Genomic DNA, 22,527 nt, shown 5'->3' on the forward strand with positions numbered 1-22,527 from the left:
TAATTTTTTGTATTTTTAGTAGAGACGGGGTTTCACTGTGGTCTCGATCTCCTGACCTTGTGATCCGCCCGCCTCGGCCTCCCAAAGTGCTGGGATTACAGGCTTGAGCCACCGCGCCCGGCATCCTTCCGATCTTGAATCCCTGGAGGTTTTCTTTCAATGTCTCCCTCTTTTAATTATATCTAGTCAATTCCCCAGTCCTATAGACTTCCTTCAAAATATTTCCCACACCACCCTTGCCTCTCCATCCACTCAATACTTGGCCATGCCCATAGAACCTCACACCTAAAGTGAAACAGATTTACTTTATAAGATTCACTTTATGCAGTTGCTCCTTAGCTTATGATGGGGTAATGTCCTGATTAAACCCATCGTAAGTTGAAAATATCGTAAGTTGAAAATGCATTCAATACACCTAAAATACCGAACATCACAGCTTAGTCTAACTTACCTTAAACGTGCTCAGAACCTTTACATTAGCCTGCGGTTGGGCAAAATCATCTGACAACATAGTATACCGTATGTTATCAGTTGTTTACCCTCATGATCATGTGAGTGACTGGTAGCTGCAGCTTGCTGTTGCTGCCTAGTATCACAATATGCTATCATACCACATATCACTGGCCCAGAAAAAGATAAAAATTCAAAACTTGAAGTACAGTTTCTACTAAACGTATACCACTGTCACACCATCATAAAGTCAAAAAACCTTAAGTTGAACCATCTTAAGGTGGGGACTATCTGTACTTGGTCTCTCCGCATCCAGATTTTTGCTTTCATCTCTTCAATAAAGAGCCCCCAAATTAACAATTTACTAAAATAATGCTTTCATTCTGTCATTTACCAATTCCAAATTCTTTAATAACTTCCCATCAACCTATACAGAGCTGGGTTAGGTTATCCTACTGCTAAAAGCTTCTAGGTGCAGTGAGGTGCAGAATAGGTCAAATGCTTTAGGAGCCAGCACTTCTAACAGTTGTTGTCACTGCCAGCCTGGAAGGCTAGCCTGCACTGTCTAGCCCAAATAGAAGAGAACATGTAATTCTGAGATAAAAAGGCTGAGGGTGAAGTGAGGGAAAACCAAGGCACCATATCTTATAAAATGAATACACGGTATCTGGCACCCAGTATTATTCCAATGAATAAAATGAACTTTTTCTAAGACTTGATTTCTTCATCTGTAAAGGATGGATGATGATAACGCCACCTTTTCCAAAGAAGTATTTGTTCTGATGATGGAATATGGTAACTGTGAGCATACTTTATAATCTCTTAAACACTAAAAAAAAGAAATCAAAGAACAGAAAGACATCTCTCGCGTATAACTTCTCAAATGAACAGACACTACAATGTAGTGTCACCAAAGTAGTGCCAGTTTTCTTATTGACCTTTTTCTATTCAATAAAGTTGTCAGGTCTATTTTTTTTCTCATGGAATGTAAGAAAGCTATTTCCGTGTTGCATTTTGGTTATGAGGGCCTTTCTAGCAGCAGTCAGCAATCCTGTATAGCTGAGAGTCAGATAATCTTAAACCTTGAATAGGAAAAGCAGAGCAAGTAAAAAAACAAAGCAAGAGATACAACAGAGATTAGGATTATACCTAAAACCCCCAGACCTCTCCCAAGCCCCTCCAGGCTTAGCTTAGACTTGCCAAAGGTAACCCACAAAATAAGGAATGCACAGGAGTGAAGCCTAGAAGCAAGAGGCAAATTAGTTCATAGACTAATCATCTTTGCTTTGGTGACTAGCCCTAGTCAAAATGCATATCAACTGAACAGCATTCAGTTAATAACGTTAAAAAAAAAAAAATCCCAAATCTGAGCAAAAAAAGATGTGTGGTTGACTAACCTTTACGGATGGAATCTTTGCCTGGGAGTCCACAAACCCCAAACCTAAGAAATTTTTTTCAATATGCATTCATTTACTTAAAGATGATAATAATGAAAGCATTACATATTTTTACAAAAAAAAAGTGTATTTCTCAAAACAAAAAATTTGGAGAAGAGTGGTATTGTTTTACATTTTTGCTACATTTTTGCATACCTCATTAATATGTCTTAATAAAGACAGCTGGATTCTCTTACAACCTTCTGCATTCAACCTGTTGCACTACACTCTTCCATTGAAGTGAAGAAAATACAGCTTCACAAGAAAAGTATGTGGTAAAGGGAGGACCCGGTAGAATCCTTCAAAGTGTCTCAAGCCCAAGACCACATTTAAAGAACTACTGTACTAGAGAAACACAAGTCAAAGCCCTTTTAAAAAAGAAAGCTAAATTACTATATTGGCTGGTCAAAAATGTGTAAGTTACATAACAACCCAAAAAGTAAAGCAGTAATTTTAAACTGTTGGGGAATATTCAGGTGATTTAAAAAAAAAAAAACACTAAGAAAAAGTATTTATTGAACATTAATTACATGTAAGGCATTGTATTTACAAATACAAAGAAGCAAAGCATACATCATCCCAAAAATCACTTTGTCTTCATCCTGTTATACAAAACCAGAAAAACAGGAATGTTTGCAAAGAAAATGACTGAAATGAAATACACTTTTGGTGTAATCCATTTAACCAAAAAGTCTAAATACAACACCTGATGTGCCAGGGTTCCAATTAATAATTTTTTATTATGAAAGGTCTCTGAAGGTAAAGCTTGGAAGAAAGGTTTAAAAAAAACAACAACAAGCTGGTAACAACAAAAAAACTTTAGAAAGAAACCTCAAGGAATAACTTTCTAGGTACTGCCTATATTCATTAGAGATGTATTAAAGTACAACAGGCTAAAAAAATCTATTATGGAAGTAGAAGAGGCAGGTAGGTTTAATGTGTGTCTTGGAGAGGGGTGGAACTCTAACTGTCCAAATTAACCATTGAAGTTCAGTGTACTATCAGAGTCCAAAGGAAGCTATTTTAGCTTTTTACTTTCTTTCTTCAGCAGTTACTACTTAGAAAGACTGACATTTTATTATTCACATTGTTTCCTAGAGATCTTTAAACAAAGAGGGGAAAATTTACTTACTACTTTTAAATAGATTAAAACTCTTTATATCTTATAATTATTATGTGGGTCTATAACAGAATCCTTTTATCAATCTAAAATACGTTATGGGATGTTAGTGACTTTATTCTTCCTACATCTTGAAATATTTTGTTAACTCCATCATTCTAGGTATTATTTCACCATTGTTCATCAATTAATCCCAACTACGCTAAAAAAATAAGAAAATGGGACTGCCTAAAAGAATAATAGTGAAATAAATCATCACTAATGCATTAGCCTTCATTTTTCTCATTTATTTTCCAGTTTTCTTACAGTTTTGCAAAAATACTGCATCAACTTTCAAAGACATATGGAAAACTGAAGACATTTTTGTAGTCTATGTCAGGGAGGGAAAACAATTCCTCTATCATCTTTGGTTCAGTACCTCATGGCCTGTGAATTAAACTATGAAAAGACAGATTCACAAGAGAAGAAACATACAATTTTTATTAGTATTTACATGCACAGGAGTTCACAAAAAAGAAGTGAAACTCAAACAAGTAGTTAGACGTAGGGGCTTTTATACTGTTTTAATTCCCCCAAAAAAGGGAACTTGGAATATCAGGGACAATAAACCATGGGAAAGTGGCTAGAAAAAGATGGGAGAACTAATGGAAGATAACAGTTATTTCAGTAAAGTTTGTTTATACAAACTCATCTCTGCCTTGACTCTCCATCTCAAGGGAAAAGAATTGCTCTTTCCTCCCTGTTGCAAGAAGGAAATTGGCTGGGCGTGGTGGCTCATGCCTGTAATCCCAGCACTTTGGGAGGCCGAGGTGGGCAGATCACCTGAGGTCAGGAGCTTGGGACCAGCCTGGCCAACATGGCAAAATCTCCTCTACTAAAAATACAAAATTAGCCAGGCATGGTGATGCACGCCTGTAGTTCCAGCTACTCGGGAGGCTGAGGCAGGAGAATCACTTGAACCCGGGAGATGGAGGTTGCAGAGAGCCAAGATCATGCCACTGCACTCCAGCCTGGACACCAAGAGCAAGACACCGTCTCAAAAAAAAAAAAAGGAAAGAAAAAAGATAGAAATTAATGCTCTGCTACTACTAGGCAAATAAGGGGAGGGCACAGAACTCTTCCTGCATCTATTGATTCTCACTTCCCTTCAACTCAAAATAATCCTTATGCTTGAGTGGCATATTCTGATCCCCTTCATCTGTTTTTAGTTTTCACTGAATACAGTTAAGAACTCAGACTTCATTTTCTGACCAAAATGGGAGAAGAAAATTAACAGAGGAAGGCACTTCACAACTATTAGATGAACCAGAAGATTAACACAAAGATGGATAGCACACTTTAGACTCTTAATGATGGTAGTGAAAATGAGTTTGTAAGGGAAATCTCAGACTGAGCCCTCAGATGAGTTATTCTAGACAAATTCTCTCAAACTTAATCGATAAGAGAACATCGTATTTCTAAAAACGAAAAGGAAATATGGCATTCTCATTCAGCGGGAAGAACTTCATCACACAGTATTTTTACATTAAGAATATGGACCATGCTGTTCTGCTCAAAGAAAATGTGACAGTCTTTGATCCCTTACAAGTGTGTGCTAAAATTTTACTTAAGACAATTTTGTTTTTAAGAGACAGGGTCTCACTCTGTCACCCAGGCTGCAATGCAGTGGCACAATCGCAGCTCACTGCGGCCCAGACCTTCCAGGCTCAAGTGATCCTCCCACCTTAGCCTCCCAAGTATCTGGGCCAACAGGCATACGCCACTACACCCAGCTAAGTTTTTATTTTTTGTAGAGACAAGGTCTCCTTATGTTGCCCTGGCTGGTCTTAAACTCCTAGGCTCAAGTAATCCCGCCTTGGCCTCCCAAAGTGCTGGGATTATAGGCATAAGTCACCACACCCAGCCTTGATACAACGCTTAAGTGCACAAGTATTGAATGCAGGTGTATGCAAAGGTGACTGGAAGGAAACAGAAAATGAAGACATTTTTAAAAATTCATCGGATTGATCATTCTAATTATTTACAAATCTGAAATTGAAAATATCTTGCAATTGTGGAGCAAAGAAGATAGATGTACTGTCTTCAACAAAATTGTGAACTATCAAAGGTTTCAAAAACTCTTCCAGTATCGCATTTTGATGATGTACACGCAAAAAGGCAACCCAGAAGGAATGACAAGCAAGAACCTATTAGGGAAGCATTTGAAATTTAGAATCAGTATTCATAAGACAAATAGTTCCAGGGTCATGTATGAAAGGTGCTAAGTACAGACAGTCTCCAACTTAAGATAGTTCAACTTAAAACAATTTTTCAACTCTATCATGGTGTCAAAGTGCATTCATTACTTCAAGTACTCATACAACCATTCTGTTTTTCACTTTCAGTACAGTACTCAATAAATTACATGAGATATTCAACACTTTATTATTATAAGTTTTAAGTTAGATGATGTCGCCCAACTGTAGACTACTGTGAATGTTCTGTGCATATTTGAGGTAGGCTAAACCAAGGTATGATGTTCAGTATGTTAGGTGCATTAAATGCATTTTCAACTCATGATACTTTCAACTAATGATGGGTTTATCAAGGATGTAACCTATCGTAATTCAAGGAGCATCTATAATTAATTCCATTCAGATGATGTTGCCCATTTCAGGTAGAAATACCTTCAAAGGTAAAAAACAGGAAATGAAAATCTGAGCAACAGGTGACAATGAAATATGATAAGCTTGGACAATGTAGATCTACACAGAGATTTGGAAAAGGTATGAGAGCAGAATCAAGATTGATATATAAGAAATGCCAGGTGGCCGGGCGCGGTGGCTCAAGCCTGTAATCCCAGCACTTTGGGAGGCCGAGACGGGTGGATCACGAGGTCAGAAGATCAAGACCATCCTGGCGAACACGGTGAAACCCCGTCTCTACTAAAAAATACAAAAACTAGCCGGGCGAGATGGCGGGCGCCTGTAGTCCCAGTTACTTGGGAGGCTGAGGCAGGAGAATGGCGTAAACCCGGGAGGCGGAGCTTGCAGTGAGCTGAGATCCGGCCACTGCACTCCAGCCCGGGCGACAGAGCGAGACTCCGTCTCAAAAAAAAAAAAAAAAAAAAAAAAAAAAAAGGAAATGCCAGAAAAATTTCAAAACTCTGTCAGACATATAACTTGTGACAAATTTTTTACAAATTTAGACTTGGCTGAATATCATACAGCATCAAACTCTCCTTGTTGGCACTCTTATGAAGAATAGCATTGAACTTCTATGAATTTTCACAAATGGAAAAGCAAAAGAAGTCAATCGCACAAAATCTGGATTTCGAATATACTTCATGATTCTTATTGTCCTAAGGAAAACTATACCTACCCAGAATTCTCAGCTCAATTCATCTCAACCATCAATGAATTTTAAATCCTTACATAAATTAACCTGAAGTGATCTGTATTACAAAAAGACTACAGGAGTGATACATTCAAAAAGTGGGTCAGAAACAATACTTGGAAGAGAATGACTTGAAGATGGCTTATGACTGGTATTAGTTCAGAGTATACTTTCATTGTATGGGAAAAGCTTCAGTTACAAAACTGTAAGTTACCAAGAAGAAATTCCTCATGCAACTAGGAAAATAACTTGCAGAAACTAGGAAGGGAATGCTGTCTTATCCTCTAACCAGAATGATTTTTGCACATATCTGAAAATGGGAAGAAAGGAAGATGTTCTTTGTATAGATACAAAAACTCAAAAAGGAAAAAAATGGGTGTTATTAAATAATAAGAATGTTTACATAAAGCGTTCAAATGTGATGTATATTTGTTGTAGGGGTGTCATGTAATTAAATGCATGAAATAGATATTTTGTTTTTTATTTTTCTAAGTATATAAAAAGAGAATTGCTATATTTAAATTCTTATTAAAAGCTCCAATTATGATATATTTTTACTCCTATAAATTATACATAACTTAAAATGCAAAAAAGTAACAGTCCCTTTTGACCCAGATGATAATGATAATTGTATACTTTTCCTCCTATACTGAGGGTTAAGAGAATCCTTAAAATTGCTTTGGAGAAATGAATTAAAATTCTAAACATACAATTTTTGATACAAGGCACTAAGTAAATCAAGTCATTATTTAAATCACTATTTAAAGAAATCTGACTGAAAATTCAAACAGTTTTTTAATTCTTCTCTAAAGCAAGAAAAAAACTATTCAGGATTTATATATTTAATTAGTGAATATATCAAAAACATTCCTCATCTTCCAAAACTTGCTTTTGGAATAACAAAATATGTTGTCAATAGAAATTTCCAATTTCCTGTCACCTAAAACTACAGTTGACTTTTCATTTGTGAAAATTGCTATTTCAGTGAGCCAATGCTGATTAATAAAACACTGGAATGAAAAAAGACTGGATTAGTAGCCTAACTGGACAGATGTTCCAGTTGAAGCACTTGCAATCCTTCAACATCAAACTACTTCAGAACTTTTCTATTTACCATAGCTTACTACTGCTAAAATGGTCCTAAGCAAACTTTCAAAGAAGGCAAAGTCTTTCTGACATCTACTTTCTGCCTCCTCTCTCCTAGTCTCCCTAGGCTCTGATGCCAACACACAGTAGCATTCCAAGTTCCCTAAGTAGATAGGTTAGCATTTCCTCCAGAATTGTCTCCACTCCTCCTTCTTCCTAACTTCCAAACCCATACCTAAAGGACTGCTCCCAACTGTGTTTATCAGATTACTGCAGGTAAATTCTTACCCTAATGCCAAAATATCACACCACAAATTACTTGCTAATTGCAGAAGGAAATGCTTACAATGGAAAGATAGCCTGTCAAATTTAGGATTATTAGTAAGACAAGCCTACTTTATGTGCCTTTGGATGTTGTATGCAATGAAGTATACTGCATGACTTACAAAGTATTCCTATCAAAAAAAATATTAAACCTGAATATATTCAAGCCTTTAGACCCAATTCCAAGTTTACAGAAAACAGGATAGAGGGAACAAATTTAAACACTATGAGGAGGAACTATCACTAAAACATGGAATATGGGTTATTCTATAAGACTACAGACCTGGTCTCTCCAAAAGATCAATGTCACCCAGTGCTGTGGCTCACATCTGCAATCCCAGCACTTTGGGAGGCCGGGGCAGGTGGATCACTTGAACCCAGGAGTTTGAGACCAGCCTAGGCAACACTGCAAAACCCCATCTCTACAAAAAATACAAAAATTAGCTGGGTGTGGTGGTGTGCTCCTGGGTTCCCAGCCACTCAGGAGGCTGAGGTGGAAGGATGGCTTGAGCCCAGGAAGAAGGTCAAGGATGCAGCGAGCCAAGACTGCTCCACAGCACTCCATCCTGGGACACAGAGCAAGTACCTATCTCAACAACAACAACAACAACAACAACAACAAACGATTGAAAAGGAATTTCGAAGAAATGGGGGGAAATGTGAATACATACTACACCACATGTTAGAGTGTAAGGAATATTCTTCACTTTCTTAAGTGTGATTGTGGTACTGTTACACAGAAAAATGGCCTTGATCTCTTACAAAATACATACTGACACACATACAGCATTTAGGGCTGAACTGTCATATCCGTAACGCACTTTGAAAATGTTCGGAAAACAGAATGTGAGGGAAGTGGAAAACGCAAATATGGCAAAAAGGTAGCGTTAAAACTAGGTGGTAGGTATGGTGTTCAAATGGGCTATTTAACTTTTCAATATTTTCGGAAAAAATAACAAGTTGCAAAGTTAATAAATTCATTCGAAAATAAAAATATAAAAGCCAGGCTAGATGATGCACACCTGTAATCCCAGCTACGGAGTCTGAGACCAGCCTGGGCAACATAACACCCGCATTTCAGAAGTAAAACATAAAAATATCAACGAAAGGGCAATTGAGTAGTATTTCTTAAAATCTTTAGGTGAGCCTCCTTGCCTATTCTCATCTACTTCGTTCCCACAAAAATGGTATATACTAGCATTGAGCACTGGAGAAGGAGTCAGAAGACCTACGGTTCTATTAATATAATTGGCCTTGGCTCTTCCTAGTTAGTGACCTCATTCAAGTCCTCTCCCTGAGGCTGTTTCCTTGCCTGCAAAATGATTCCCGCAACCTAGACCACTTCAAAAGGGTTTGCTAAGAGATACAAATCAGGGGTTATCAAAGAAAGAAACAAAAGCAAGACACAATTACAACGGTATTTGTAATGATGTTAAAACATCAGAGGCGCACAGCCCTAACAATGGTATAAGCAAACCAGTGCCTTCCCTGGTTAAGTTTCTGCGTGGAGACAGCTGGAGTTGGCACAGTAGTCCCCCAAAGCAGGACACCTTACAGATGCTAAGAGGCAGCTTTTGTGCTTTAAAACTCTCCTTCCAGCGTTCCATTTTATGTTTCATGGCACTAAAAAAGACAAATTCTGTCCAAACCTGAAAACAATAAAGCCAAATATTTAAGATGACAGTTTTTTTTTTTTAAACTAACGAATCTTCGCAAACAAAGACTCTTGGCCAAAGGTCTCCCGTGCTTGCAGAAGCGGGTTCACCTTGACGTTTTTCCTCTCCAGCAGATTTCTCCTTAAAAGCGTTAAAACTTGAGATAAGTTGGGAGGAACTCCTTCCACCGCTGGAGCAGGCTAAAACCTCAGAGTGAGATCATTCTTTCCGTCTCAGTAAGTGAACCTTGCAAAGCTCAGAAAATTGTGTCTCCAACTCCACGTTTCTCCTCAGGGCCCTTCTTCTGTAGACAATAACGGGAATTCTATGGCAGAGCAGGGGAGGTCCCTTTGACAAAAATGAGGGTGCAAACGTGGAACGACCGGTCATCTGGGCCAAATGAGGGGCCCTGTGCCTGCAAATCCCGAACCCCCTTTTGGTCTCCTTTCCTACGACTGAAGAGACACGGGGGTGGGCTGTGGTGTGAGAAGCATGGGTCTTGGCCAAACATCGGCACAAAATGTACCAAAGGGAGTTGCCTCCAGAGAGAAAAGCCAAAACCAGGCTGGGGCATTACAGGCGCACAGGCCTGAGAGGGGAGGTGGTGGAGGAGCAGAAGGCGGCGGCCCGCGCGGCCCAGGCCTGCAGCAGCCGAGGCGGCTGCCGCGTCGCGCCGGGATCCCTCCTCCCCCGCCTGGGCCGACGCAAGATGGCGGTCCGGCCGCCGCCGCGCAGCCGGTCTCCTCCCCCGCGCCCTGGGCGCTCCCGACGACCCGCGCCGGCCTCAAGACCCCCAGTCCAGCGCCCCCGGAGTGAGGCGGCGCAGGCCGCGCGGGAGGGCCTCTGCCTGCTGCAGCGCAGGGCGGGCGGGGGCGGGGGGCGCTTACCGTGAGCGGAGCGGATCGGCCTGACTGGAGCCCTGAGGAGGAGGAGAAAGAGGAGGAGGAAAAGGAGGAGCACGAAAAACTACACTGCGGCGACGGCGGCGGCTCCCATTGCGGAGCTGGCAGCCGAGCCGTGGAAAGGGGGGGCTCTCGTGCAGCCGGCGCGCTGCCTCATGGGTAGGCTCCGGGTCAGACTCCCCGTGTCCGAGCTCCCTGTCTTGTCGCCGACGCGGGAGGCGGGCACCGACATGTGCGCCGCGTCGCGGGCCCTCGAAGACCCACGCGCCGGTCGGGGGCGAGGGCCAGGGCCCGGTCACCATGTGGGTGCGAGCTGCTCGTTGGTGTGGCCGGGCGGCAGCCCCAAAATCCGGACTGCTCGGAATTTGCAGGCGAGGAGCCGTGCGTTCCGGGTCCTCCGCGTGTGTAACGACCCCCAGTCCGTTGACTTGGAAAGTGAAAAGGTCACGGGGTAGAACCGCCGTTCGAAAGAATCGTGGAGGCTGCGGGGCGAAGACTAAATCAGAAGAGAAAAAGGAATCGTCCGTTTCTTTTCATAATTGGCTGATTTTACCAAGTCTGTTTTAAATGTGTGGTTTTGCTTGCGACCCTGTCGAAGTCAAATACGAAGAGACGAATCTCTACATTTAGCGTTTCATTTGGGACACAGTAATTGCAAGTTCAGGTTATTACAAATACAGGGTGGTCTTCAGTATGTGAGAAGAACAAAGAGGAGTTGGAGGGTTTTATTAAAAAAAAAAAAAGTTATCTATTGTTTTTCCAGAAAGTTCATTGACAGTAAAGTTTTGGGCAGCTGGTTAGTTCTGATTGGTGAGTGAAGGGGGTTGGTAAAACTTGCCCTACAGCTGCAGCAGGTTCTTTCAGAAGCTAAAACCTGAAGATGAAACTTACTTCAGGTAACAGCAGGTGGTTTCAGCAGCCAGGCTTGCAGAGAATTCTATTCTTGGAGCAATGTTATGTGCCCTGCTTCCCCCACCACTGGCTTCTCCACTCTTTTAGTTGGCTATGACAAGAGTGACCCAATTCGAATGATTAACTTTCACACTCTAATTCCTAATTCTGCCATCTGGATATTAACCTGTAATAGCATTTTCAAAAGTTATGACAACGAGAAGTATAAGAATTTACAAGAAGAACACTTGCCAAGATACTGCTTGCATAAATACTTGCTAAAAGTTGTATTCTGATCTGTAAGGAAAGTTTCCTAAACTGATTGTCTTCTCAAGAGCAATGGCATTACTGGTGCAGCTTGTGAGTGACCAAGACTTGAAATCTTGCCTGGTAGGATCCTTAACAGACACCCTGTTCAATCACTGAATCTTGCTAATTCGTCTTCCTATTTGAATTCAGTTTCTTCTCTCTCATCCAGCTTTCCCTAGCTTTCCTCAAGTGTTTATCATTATTGTAGTCTCCATGTTGATTACTGCCCCCAAATTAATCTTCCCCAAAGGCCACCTGGATCACTCCTACAGATCTTGTGTACTTGGAGGTAACCATGACCTAGCCTTCTCCCAAATGGGCCTGGGATCATCTACCCAGCTTTCCCTTTCCTGCTGGCCCTGAAAATAAACTTTACAGGAAAAGACAGAAAATAGTCAAAACAGCAAACATGGAAAGTTTAAAAATTCCAAAATCTTGAAATATTCTTAAGACGTCGTTTTTCAAATACAGTCCCTACAGGTTAGCAAAGCATGCTACAGTGTCAGGCAAAATTACAACGAATTTAAAGATCTCACTTGGCTTTATTGCAATTCTAGATTCAGGCACCACTTCATAAAACAGAATAGGTGTTCCCTTGAATGGAGCAGATGTGGTTGGCTTTATAGACAGAAAAAGGGCTGAAGAAAGAAGAAACAACAAAAAACAAGTTGGTCATTTCAAAGTTACTTTCCTTGTAAGGTGGGGCAGTGAGACAGAATAATAGAAAGAAAACTGATTGGTTAATATCAGGTTGCTCCAGGTTACTATTGTAAGAACAATAGCAGCCGGGTGTGGTGGTGTGTACCGGTAGTCCCAGCTACTGAGGAGGCTGAGGCAGGAGGATTCCTTCAGTTTAGGAGTTCAAGGCTGCAGTGAGCCATGATCCTGCCGCTGCAGTCCAGCCTGAGCAACAGATCAAGACTCTGTCTCAAAAACAAACAAGAGTTAAAACAGGGAACTTCATTATTATGGGGATTGAAGGTTTAAACTGGCCTGTTTGGGAAATTAGGCTGTTACCTCTCTCCTGATTTCTCAGAAGGCCACATAACAACTCAGTTTCAGTTTTGTAAGCATGGGTAACTCCATGTTGATTTTTAGTCTAGTCTGTTGGGGCTTAGTGCAGGAGTTTGGTCCAAAACAATGGCATCCTCATAAAAAGGAATGAAATAATGGCAGTCGCAGCAACCTGGATGGAATTGGAGACCATTGTTTTAAGTGAAGTAACTCAGGAATGGAAAACCAAACATTGTATGTTCTCATAAGTGGGAACTAAGTTGTAGGGATGCAAAGGCATAGTAATGATACAGTGGACTTTGGGGACTCCGCGGAGAGCGTGGGAGGGGAGTGAGGCATGAAAGACCATACATTGGGTAGAGTGTATACTGCTCGGGTGATGGGTGCGCCATAATCTCAGAAATCACCATTAAAGAACGTATTCATGTAACCAGACACCACCTGTTCCCCAAAAACCTATGAAAATAAAACATAAAAATAAAAAATAAAACAAAATGATGGCATCCTATTATTTTTATTTGTAACAGGATGAAAGAGAAGATTGCACTCTGTATTCTAGAGTCTAGTCCTCACTTTGTAGAGACAAAAGCTCAATGTTGCCAGTTTCCAGAACTAATTTGAATCCTGCGGGATGATTCATACCAACCAAACTTACTGAGACTGATGTGTAAATGAGAATTGCAATTGTTTTTTGTTGTTGTTCATGAAAAACACAACTGCCATGGAGACCAGAAAGCTGGTTAACATTTTCATTCAAAGGAACATTTACATGAGAAGCCAAATTACAAAAGATGAATCGTGAGTATAGAATCAGCACACAGGAAGTTATTTGGATGATTCTGACATCATACTTCAAACTTCTGACATCATACGCCCTTGGCCTCTAGAACGCCATTCTTTTGGTTCTCCTGACTTACTGTCTGAACTTTCCCATCGTTTTTTACGAGCTTCTCTGACTTACGTTCTCAGCCTATTTTACATGTTACACACTTGCTATAGATATCCTCACAGTACTCATTCTCCTTAAGTGAGATTATGCTCCATATCCCTACCTGAATTACTGCAATGAATATGGGTGATCTCCCAGCTCTCATTCCACAAGTACTTTGTGTTCATCTATGCAATTTGGACAGACGTAATACACCCCATAACAGGTCCAAGAATTGTCCAACTGGCCAAAAGTTATCAGAGTTATCCTCACCCTTTGAACTAGTTTTGTTTCAGAGGCCAATCAGAGGGAAGCCTAGGATTTTTGTTTTATAGCAAAGAACAGAGAAATTATTTTTTTTCTCTGAATAGTATAGCATTCAAATGTAAATACTGGAAGAGCTACATTCTCTCTCTCTCTCTCTTTTTTTTTTTTCCTTTGCTACTAAGTAGAGCCAACTGAAAATAAAGCCAACACGTGGAGGAGGAATGGTTGGGAGAATCAATCATAGGGAAAGGAAGCCAATCCCTGAGAGAATCATAAACCTTCAAATAAAACATCACTGGAACCCATACTACCTCTAGACTTCTCTGGTTTATGAGCCAATAAATTCCCTTTGTTGTTTAAGCTGAAGGGATCCAGAATAAGCCATTGTGGCATAAAAATTATTTTGAGCTGAATATGTTTAAGTTCCTGAAATCCCTTATCTACCTAAAAGCAGAGCCTTTCAAAAGAACCCAAAAGAACTCAATTGTTATAAATTCCCTCCAGGGAGCAACCAAGGAAGATTGAGTCACCGTCAGAGACTGTGAGAATTGTCACCACATCTAAACAGACATTGTCAAAAAACTATGATATCTCCCATCTATTCTCCAAAGGGCCCATTTATCTTTCCCGAAAGTCGTTTCCATAAGTGCCCTTTCCACTCCTTCCCCTTCTAAGAAGTCATTTGTTTTCCCATAAGTGCTTTTCTCCCCCTCCCCTTCAGGGAAGTATCAGTCTATAAGCCCCAAATTCTAACCAGCCTCTGGAGTCACACTTCTTTGTGATCTCCCTTACATATATGTGATTAAAATCTGTCTTCTCTTGTCCTTTGTCAGTTTAATTCACAGGCCCCCAATTATAGAACCTCAAAAGGTAGAAGGAAAAGTTTTTCCTCCCCAACAAAGCCAATTTGAGTTGAATTTTCTGTTACCTGCAACTGAAATCATCGTTAAGTGTGACAGAGATAATGATACATATTCACCATCTTATTTTCCTCTTTGCACCCAGGAAACCTATGTTTCCCAGCTATCTTACCTTTATATTGGGCTGTGTGACTAATTCTGGACAGTGGAATGTAAACAGAAGCAGTGACCCTCCCATGTAAGCCTGACCTTAAAACTTCCAGTAATTTATGGTTCCTGTTTGTTTTTCACACACCAGTCAGCCAGATACAGAAAACTCTGAGAAGCTGGGGGATGGCAGAAACATTAAATAGAAGGACTCTGGGTTTCTTAATAATTGTATCAACACACTTATCCTCATTGGACTGATTGGAGCAAAAAATAAATCTTTATTGGGTTATGACCCTGAGATTTGAGGGTGGTTTGTTGCAATAGCTAAAATCACTAACTCTGATTAACAATAGCGATGGCCTACAATAACAAAAAACTAAAATATGTGTCATTAGCTTAGCACAGTAATCAGGTGGGAATTGAGGAAATAGATGTAGGAGGGTGGACAGCTGAAGGTTCACATTAGGCGGTGGCTAAACTCTTGCTTACAATATCTCACAAGGCAGATTAGTATCTACATAACTTGTAAAGCTAAGGGAGGAGTTCAGAAAGCAATATTAATGGTAGATGTTGGTGATTTTTTATGTTTTTAGCAAGACATTATCAGAAGGAGATTAGCATAGAACAGAATTAACCAGTTTATTGTTGGGGGCAAAGGAAATTTTTCACATCTGAAGGTTTGAGTCTGATGAAATTACCAACAATAGAGAGAATAACAGGAGAAAAGGCATACAAAGGTATTAACGTGATACTGTGCACAAGAGTCATACAAAACATAAGACTCAAAGAAGGGCCAGACAGTTGACACTCAAGTACTCGCTTCGTAGGGGAGAAGAAAATAGAGGACGTAAGCAATTTTGAGGGGTAGCAAATTATTTTCAGAAGACATGAATGAGCTCAAAGAACAGACAATGGTCTGGGACAAAGTTCCTCCGAGCTCTGGGGGAGGTGGCAAAAAGTTGAAGGAAGGTGAGGGGCAATAGAACACGGATACAATAGGTGTTCCCATGAATGGAGCAGATGTGGTTGGCTTTATAGACAGAAAAAGGGCTGAAGAAAGAAGAAACAACAAAAAGCAAGTTGGTCATTTCAAAGTTACTTTCCTTGTAAGGTGGGGCAGTGAGACAGAATAATAGAAAGAAAACTGATTGGTTAATATCAGGTTACTCCAGGTTACTATTGTAAGAACAGCAGCAGCCAGGTGTGGTGTGTACCTGTAGTCCCAGCTACTGAGGAGGCTGAGGCAGGAGGATTCCTTCAGTTCAGGAGTTCAAGGCTACAGTGGGCCATGATCCTGCCACTACATTCCAGCTTGAGCAACAGAAATGAACAAAGATGGTCTTCTTATGCAGATAAAGTCTCCCAGGTAATCTCAGTTGCCCTGAGAAGAATAGAGGAACAGTCTGTCTGGGCATGATGATGACTTTTAGTCTTTTCTCTTCTTATGGTTAATCTTGGCTGGTTATTTGATGAGATTCCTAGGGAGGAGGCTTTAGAACAATTGCATTTCTTTTGAAAAAACTTTTCTTCTGTAAGATTAGGGAACTTCCAGGGAGAGCCTCTCCCTGTGTTTGGGGGTTGGGGGGACAGAAGAATGTTAGAAAGTCCTTTGTTCTGGGGCAACTTCTAAGCCTTTCCAATTTTCTTTAATTCAGAAGTGCTCAGCACACCCCAAAGCACCATACTTTGAGGTGTTGTTCTCTGAGCCCTGACATTACGAACAGAAATGAAAGGGAATAGAGAGAGTCCACCAATGGGGGACTTTGCAGGGTTGGAAAACACTACTTCTTCTACATTCCAAACAGAGATGTGACTTTAAAAGACTTTGAGCAAGGAAGCACCAGTAGAATTTGAAAAAAATGACTTGCACTTAGGAAAAGATCAGATTACACGTGTTTCAGATAGCACCTATTATTTCAGATAGCCTCAAAGTAACGGCCATTAAATTGAAAATGAGAAAAATTTAGTCAAAAAAGCAGAAAAATAAGGCAGCTTTTAGAACTATGTCTGCAGAATAAATACTGTTGATGCTTCAGTATTTAAAGGTAGATGATATTTATCTACCTTTTTTGAGTGTTCCCATTACCTGAAGTTTCACTGTGCTTCTATTTTCAACAGCTGGGATCTGCAACTCTTTTTCACAGGACTGTCCTTAGGCTTTTGGAACTACTTTGCATTCTTTCACAAGGACTAGAAGTCCCTGGGAAATTATATTCCTCAAGCGCAGTTCTTAACCAATGACTGATAAATACAGGAGTATGGAAACTTTAGCTCCCCCTGTCTTGGGTAGGAACAACTTAGACACATAACTTACACTCCAGAATTTCCCTGTAGGATCAAGCTGAATATACCCTCTCTAGGGTTTTACCTACAGCTGTATCCTTGGCTTGTGGGCATGTTAAACTACTATTTATTCCAGTTCCACAGCCACCCTTCTTGCTTTGTGATGCTGGGAGCTAGGACTCTACAAAACAACTTTGTGCTTTTCCAGTTGCTGTTAGGCTCTGCCAAAAGGGGGAACTAAAGAAAGACTGGAAGACTGGAGGAGGAAGAAGGGCTTTGCTCCTTCCTGTTTGCCTGTTTTTTCTTTATCTTCCTGTCATGATGAATCCAGCAACTTTTCATCACTCCAGCAGTGACAATTCAATCCTGTAACAGAGGCTCCCAGCACCATATATTGAATAGGGTGTCTTTTCCTTAGTGTGTACTTTTGTTGACTTTGTCAAAGGTCAATTGGTGGTAGGTATGTGGCTTTATTGCTGGGCTCTCTATACTGTTCCATGGATCTATGTGTCTGTTTTTATAGTAGTACCTTGTTGTTTTGGTTACTGTAACCTCATAGTATATTTTGACATCAGATAATGTGTGCCTCCAGCCTTGCTCTTTTTGCTTAGGATTGCTTTGGCTCTTCAGGTTTTTTTTTTTTTTTTTTTTTTTAAAATTCCATAAGATGTTTTTTTTCTTGAGACAGTCTCAGGTGGAGTGCAGTGGCACAATCACAGCTCACTGCAACCTAACCTCCAGGACTCAAGTGATCCTCCCACCTCAGCTTCCCAAGTAGCTGAACTACAGACACATGCCACCACACCCCGCTAAGTTTTCTTAAATTCTTTGTAGAGGTGGGGTCTTGCTATATTGCCCAGGCTGTTCTCAAACTCCTGGGATCAAGCAATGTGCACCTCCACCTCCCAAACTGTTGGGATTATAGGCGTGAGCCACCATGCCCGGCATTGGTTCTATAAGAATTGGGCGCGGTGGCTCAAGCCTGTAATCCCAGCACTTTGGGAGGCCAAGGCGGGTGGATCATGAGGTCAGGAGATCGAGACCATCCTGGCTAACATGGTGAAACCCCGTCTCTACTAAAAATACAAAAAAAAAAACTAGCCGGGCGTGGTGGCGGGCGCCTGTAGTCCCAGCTACTCGGAGGCTGAGGCAGGAGAATGGCGTGAACCTGGGAGGCGGAGCTTGCAGTGAGCCGAGATCGCGCCACTGCACTCCAGCCTGGGTGACACAGCGCGAGACTCCGTCTCAAAAAAAAATAAAAAAAATAAAAAAGAATTTGAAGATTGTTTTTTCTAATTCTGTGAAAAATGACATTGGTAATTTGATGGGAATTGCACTGAATTCATAGATTGCTTTAGGCAGTATGGTCATTTTAGTGATACTGTTTCTTCCAATCCATGGGTTGTTTTTCTATTTGTGTCATACACAATTTCCTTCATCAGTGTTTTCAAATTCTTCTTGTGGAGATATATCACCTCCATGGTTAAATGTATTCCTAGGTATCTTATTTCTTTTTTCCTTTTGCAGCCATTGTAAATGGAATTGAGTTCTTGATCCAGTTCTCAGCTTGACTGTTATTGGAGTATAGAAATGCTACTGATTTTCATATGTTGATTTTGTATCTTGAAACTTTACTGAAGTCATTTATCAAATCTAGCAGTCTTTTGGAGGAGTCTTTAGGAGTTTCTAAATATAAGGTCATGTTATCAGCAAACAGAGATAATTTGACTTTCTCTTTTCCAATTCAGATGCCTTTTATTTCTTTCTCTTGCCTGATTGGACTAGCTAGCATTTTCAGTACTATATTGAATAGGCGTGGTGAAAGTGGGCATCCTCATGTGTTCCAGTTCTTAAGAGGAATGCTTTTAACTTTTCAGTAAAATGTTGGCTGTGAGTTTTCATATGTGGCTTTTATTATTTTGAGATATGTTCCCTCTATGCTCACAACATCACAACATTTTTATTGTCTTTTACAAAAGTAATGGTCTGCAGCAGATTGGAATTTTTTTTAATTGGTCCTTTCCTACGGATAGTTTGAGAAGCTCCATTTTTTTCTTTTTTTTTTTTTTTGAGATATTGTTTCGCTGTTGTCACCGCGGCTGGAGTGCAGTGGTGCAATCTTGGCTCACTGCAACCTCTGCCTCCCAGGTTCAAGCAATTCTTCTGCCTCAGCCTCCCAAGTACCTGGGATTACAGGTGTGTACCACCACACCTGGTTAACTTTTGTATTTTTAGTAGAGATGGGGGTTTCACCATGTTTGCCAGGCTGGTCTCAAACTCCTGATCTCAGGTGATCCACCCGGTTTGGTCTCCCAAAGTGCTGGGATTACAGGCATGAGCCACTGCACCCAGCTGGAGAAGCTCCATTCTAACATTACTTCTAGCCTGGCCCCTAAAACTTGTTAACATTCTCCCAGGCTTTTTTGGTTCTTGGGTCAGTCAGATGCAGAGGATCAACCAATGTATTTTGAGCTCTAGAAGACATGGGAGCTACTGCAAAGAAGTAACCTGGGGTTTCTGAATGGTTGATGGAACAGAAATATCTCCCCCACCAAAATCATAGGATTACTCTGAACCATGAGGTGCGTAGAAAATAAACCTTATTATCTTAAGCCACCAAGAATTTTTGGTAATTTGTTTTAGTAGCTAGTGTTAGTTATCCAACTACAATGTCATTGAATTTTCCTGTGATACTGACTTTTATATATATGCCCATAATTTCTGAATTTATACCTTCAAAGCACATCCCTCTCCAAAGCATCAGAGCCATATATCTTATCACAAACTTGAAAGCTCCTTTTAACTGTCCTACAGGACTTAAAAGCTCAACATTTCTAGAACTAATTATGCTTCTTTCTCTTTTTCTTTCTCTATTCCATTTTGTTGAATCATATCACCACTTCTTCAGTTATCCAACTCTGAAAACTGAGAGTAAACCTCATCTTCTCTTTCTCCAACCCAGTATAACTAATTGACCCTGTACCATGTTCTGAAGATTCTACCTTCTCTGTATTTCCCCAGCACTTACTTTACTCTCAATTCCTAGTTATTCTACCCTATCTCACTTGAGTTATTACAAAAATATTTTATTGTATACTCTTGTAATTAATTACTTCCAGTGTCGCAGAAACAACTTTTCAGAAAGCAAATCTAAGTGTGTAATATCCATACTTTAGATATATATTAACTGTTTTCATAGTCCTTGAGATAAACTTCATACATAAAATGACATACATGGTGTGTTAGACACTATGGATTGACTACTTTAATTTCTCTCCATTCTCCTAATCAGAGATGATGGAAATCTAAAAATAAATAAATAAATAAATAATAAATAAACAAACAAAAAAACCCTATATTCCCCATACAATAGTGCCACGGAGCTCTAGATGTAGTAGATTCTGCCAATTTGATGCACTACCACCAGATTTGGAAGACAAAAATGAGGTACAGGCGATATTCTGTTGTTGTTGATACTGGCAAGCAAAGTTATGAAGATGCTGGTGTTAAGAGACAATTGCAGTAGTTAAACTTGGAGTCCTGATATCTATTCACCAGTTTCACGGATGTGAGAGGCAACTGATGCAGCCACAATGGCAACAGCAGCAGCAGCTTCCTGAACCCTAGATCTCAGCTATGAAATTATAGCAGCCCCTTGATTTCTATTCTTCCAGTTTTTCTGCCAATGTTATATTTCCCTGAATTAAATACCTTTCTATATGAAATACCGATTTTCTCTTTCTCCTACATTATAACCTGACCAAATAACATTACATAACACACAAGGCTTCGCTGGGCACCATGGCTCATGTCTGTAATCCTAACACTTTGGGAGGCTGAGGCAGGCGGATCACCTGAGGTCAAGAGTTCGAGACCAGCCTGGGCAACATGGTGAAACCTCGTCTCTACTAAAAATACAAAAATTAGCCGGGCATGGTGGTGGGCGCCTGTAATCCCAGCTACTCAGGAGGCTGATGCAGGATAATCACTTGAACCCAGGAGGCAGAGGTTTCAGTGAGCCGAGATTGCACTGTTGCATTCCAGCCTGGGCCACAGAGCAAAAACTCCATCTCAAACAAAAACAAAAACAAAACAAACAAACAAACAAAAAATCGAGGCTTTCATGATGTATCTCCTATTTCTTTCACCAACAATGTCATGACACTCTTCCATGACTGCTCCATACACATCCATCCCCATACGTTGTACTTAAGCTGTACTAAACTATTGCACATCCACAAGTGTGCCATTTTCTCATGACTCTTTCTATTTCAAAGGCCATTGTTACTACTTCTTCTGAACTCTCTAGCTACATTGTCACTACTTCTTCTGAACTCTCTAGCTACATTGTTACTACTTCTTTCTGAACTCTCTAGCTACATTGTTACTACTTCTTTCTGAACTCTCTAGCTACATTGTTACTACTTCTTCTGAACTCTCTAGCTCCTGTTTATTCTTTAAGATTCAACTTGAACCTGATCTACTCTGGGAAGACTTTCCTGATGCCTCTGCCTCCATCTGTGTGCTTATAATGGAAATTCCTCATTCTTCTTTCTTGCCACACAGCATCTGAGTCCCCTCCCTGTGTTTGAGATGTTGCCATTATGAGATGGAGGCTCCCCCTCTTTAAAAACGGAAAAAGCCACATGCTTGCTTTCCCACATCCCCTGTAATCAGAGCATGTGCATGTGATCTAGGATCTGCCAATCAAATACGTATGTTCCAGATTTTGAATTAGAAGCTAATGGCATGAAAAAGAGCATCTTTTTCAGAACTCTGACAATGTATAGCAACAAAAAAGGCAGCTAAAATCAATTTTTAGAGGCAATAGTGCCAGTAGTTCTAGCAACAGTATTGTATTAGTAGTGTGGGCAGTTATAGTGGGAGTGTCTGTGCTACTGGCAATAACAGTGGTGTCTTCTCCAGCCTACTTTTGTATGATTTTGGAAGTTGTACCTGGTTGCATAGTCTCTGGGACTGGTTTTCAGACCTTTCAAGAGACTTTATGTACTAATCAATAGGGCTCCTTAGTAAATGCCTTTTCTGCTTAAATATTCCAGAGTCTGTTTCTACTGGTTATAATCAAGAACTTTGACTTATATAATCCTTCTCTATTTTTTCCAGTTGCACTGTGTATGTGTGAGTTTGGATTATTGTTCAGCAAATATTTGCTCCTGTAGACTCCAATTATAGTTTCTTTCCTATCCTATTGACATTAGTCTTGGTTATATGTTTTGGGTTTTGGCCAATGGGATGTCAGCATCTGTAATTCAGAGGTTTGACATATGCTGTGTGCTTGAGCTCGCCCTCCTGTTCCAGTTACGTGAAGAGTATTTCCCAGGTTGCTGCTGATTATTCAGCCTAGTCCCTGAGTGAGACACATGGAACAGACCACATACCCCAGGCAGCTTCTGGTCCAAAGATGAGGAGCATATGGAGCTGACCTAAACCCAACCTGTATCCGAGAGCCCAAAACC

At 40.5% G+C, this 22,527-nt stretch overlaps 1 protein-coding gene across 28 annotated transcripts in view; it reads right to left on the reverse strand.

Moving 5' to 3' along the window:
• The window catches only part of ZNF280D (zinc finger protein 280D), a 97,655-nt gene extending 87,150 nt beyond the window's left edge, over positions 1–10,505 (reverse strand). For all 28 annotated transcript variants that reach the window (XR_013395599.1, XR_013395598.1, XR_013395602.1 and 25 more), the window contains exon 1: positions 10,334–10,505. The gene's annotated coding sequence lies outside the window, so the exon portion shown is untranslated. The remainder of the gene's footprint in view (positions 1–10,333) is intronic.
• Between the last annotated feature and the right edge of the window lie 12,022 nt (positions 10,506–22,527).

The sequence above is a fragment of the Macaca mulatta genome, chromosome 7, assembly GCF_049350105.2.
Source record: "Macaca mulatta isolate MMU2019108-1 chromosome 7, T2T-MMU8v2.0, whole genome shotgun sequence".
Taxonomy (NCBI): Eukaryota; Metazoa; Chordata; class Mammalia; order Primates; family Cercopithecidae; genus Macaca; species Macaca mulatta.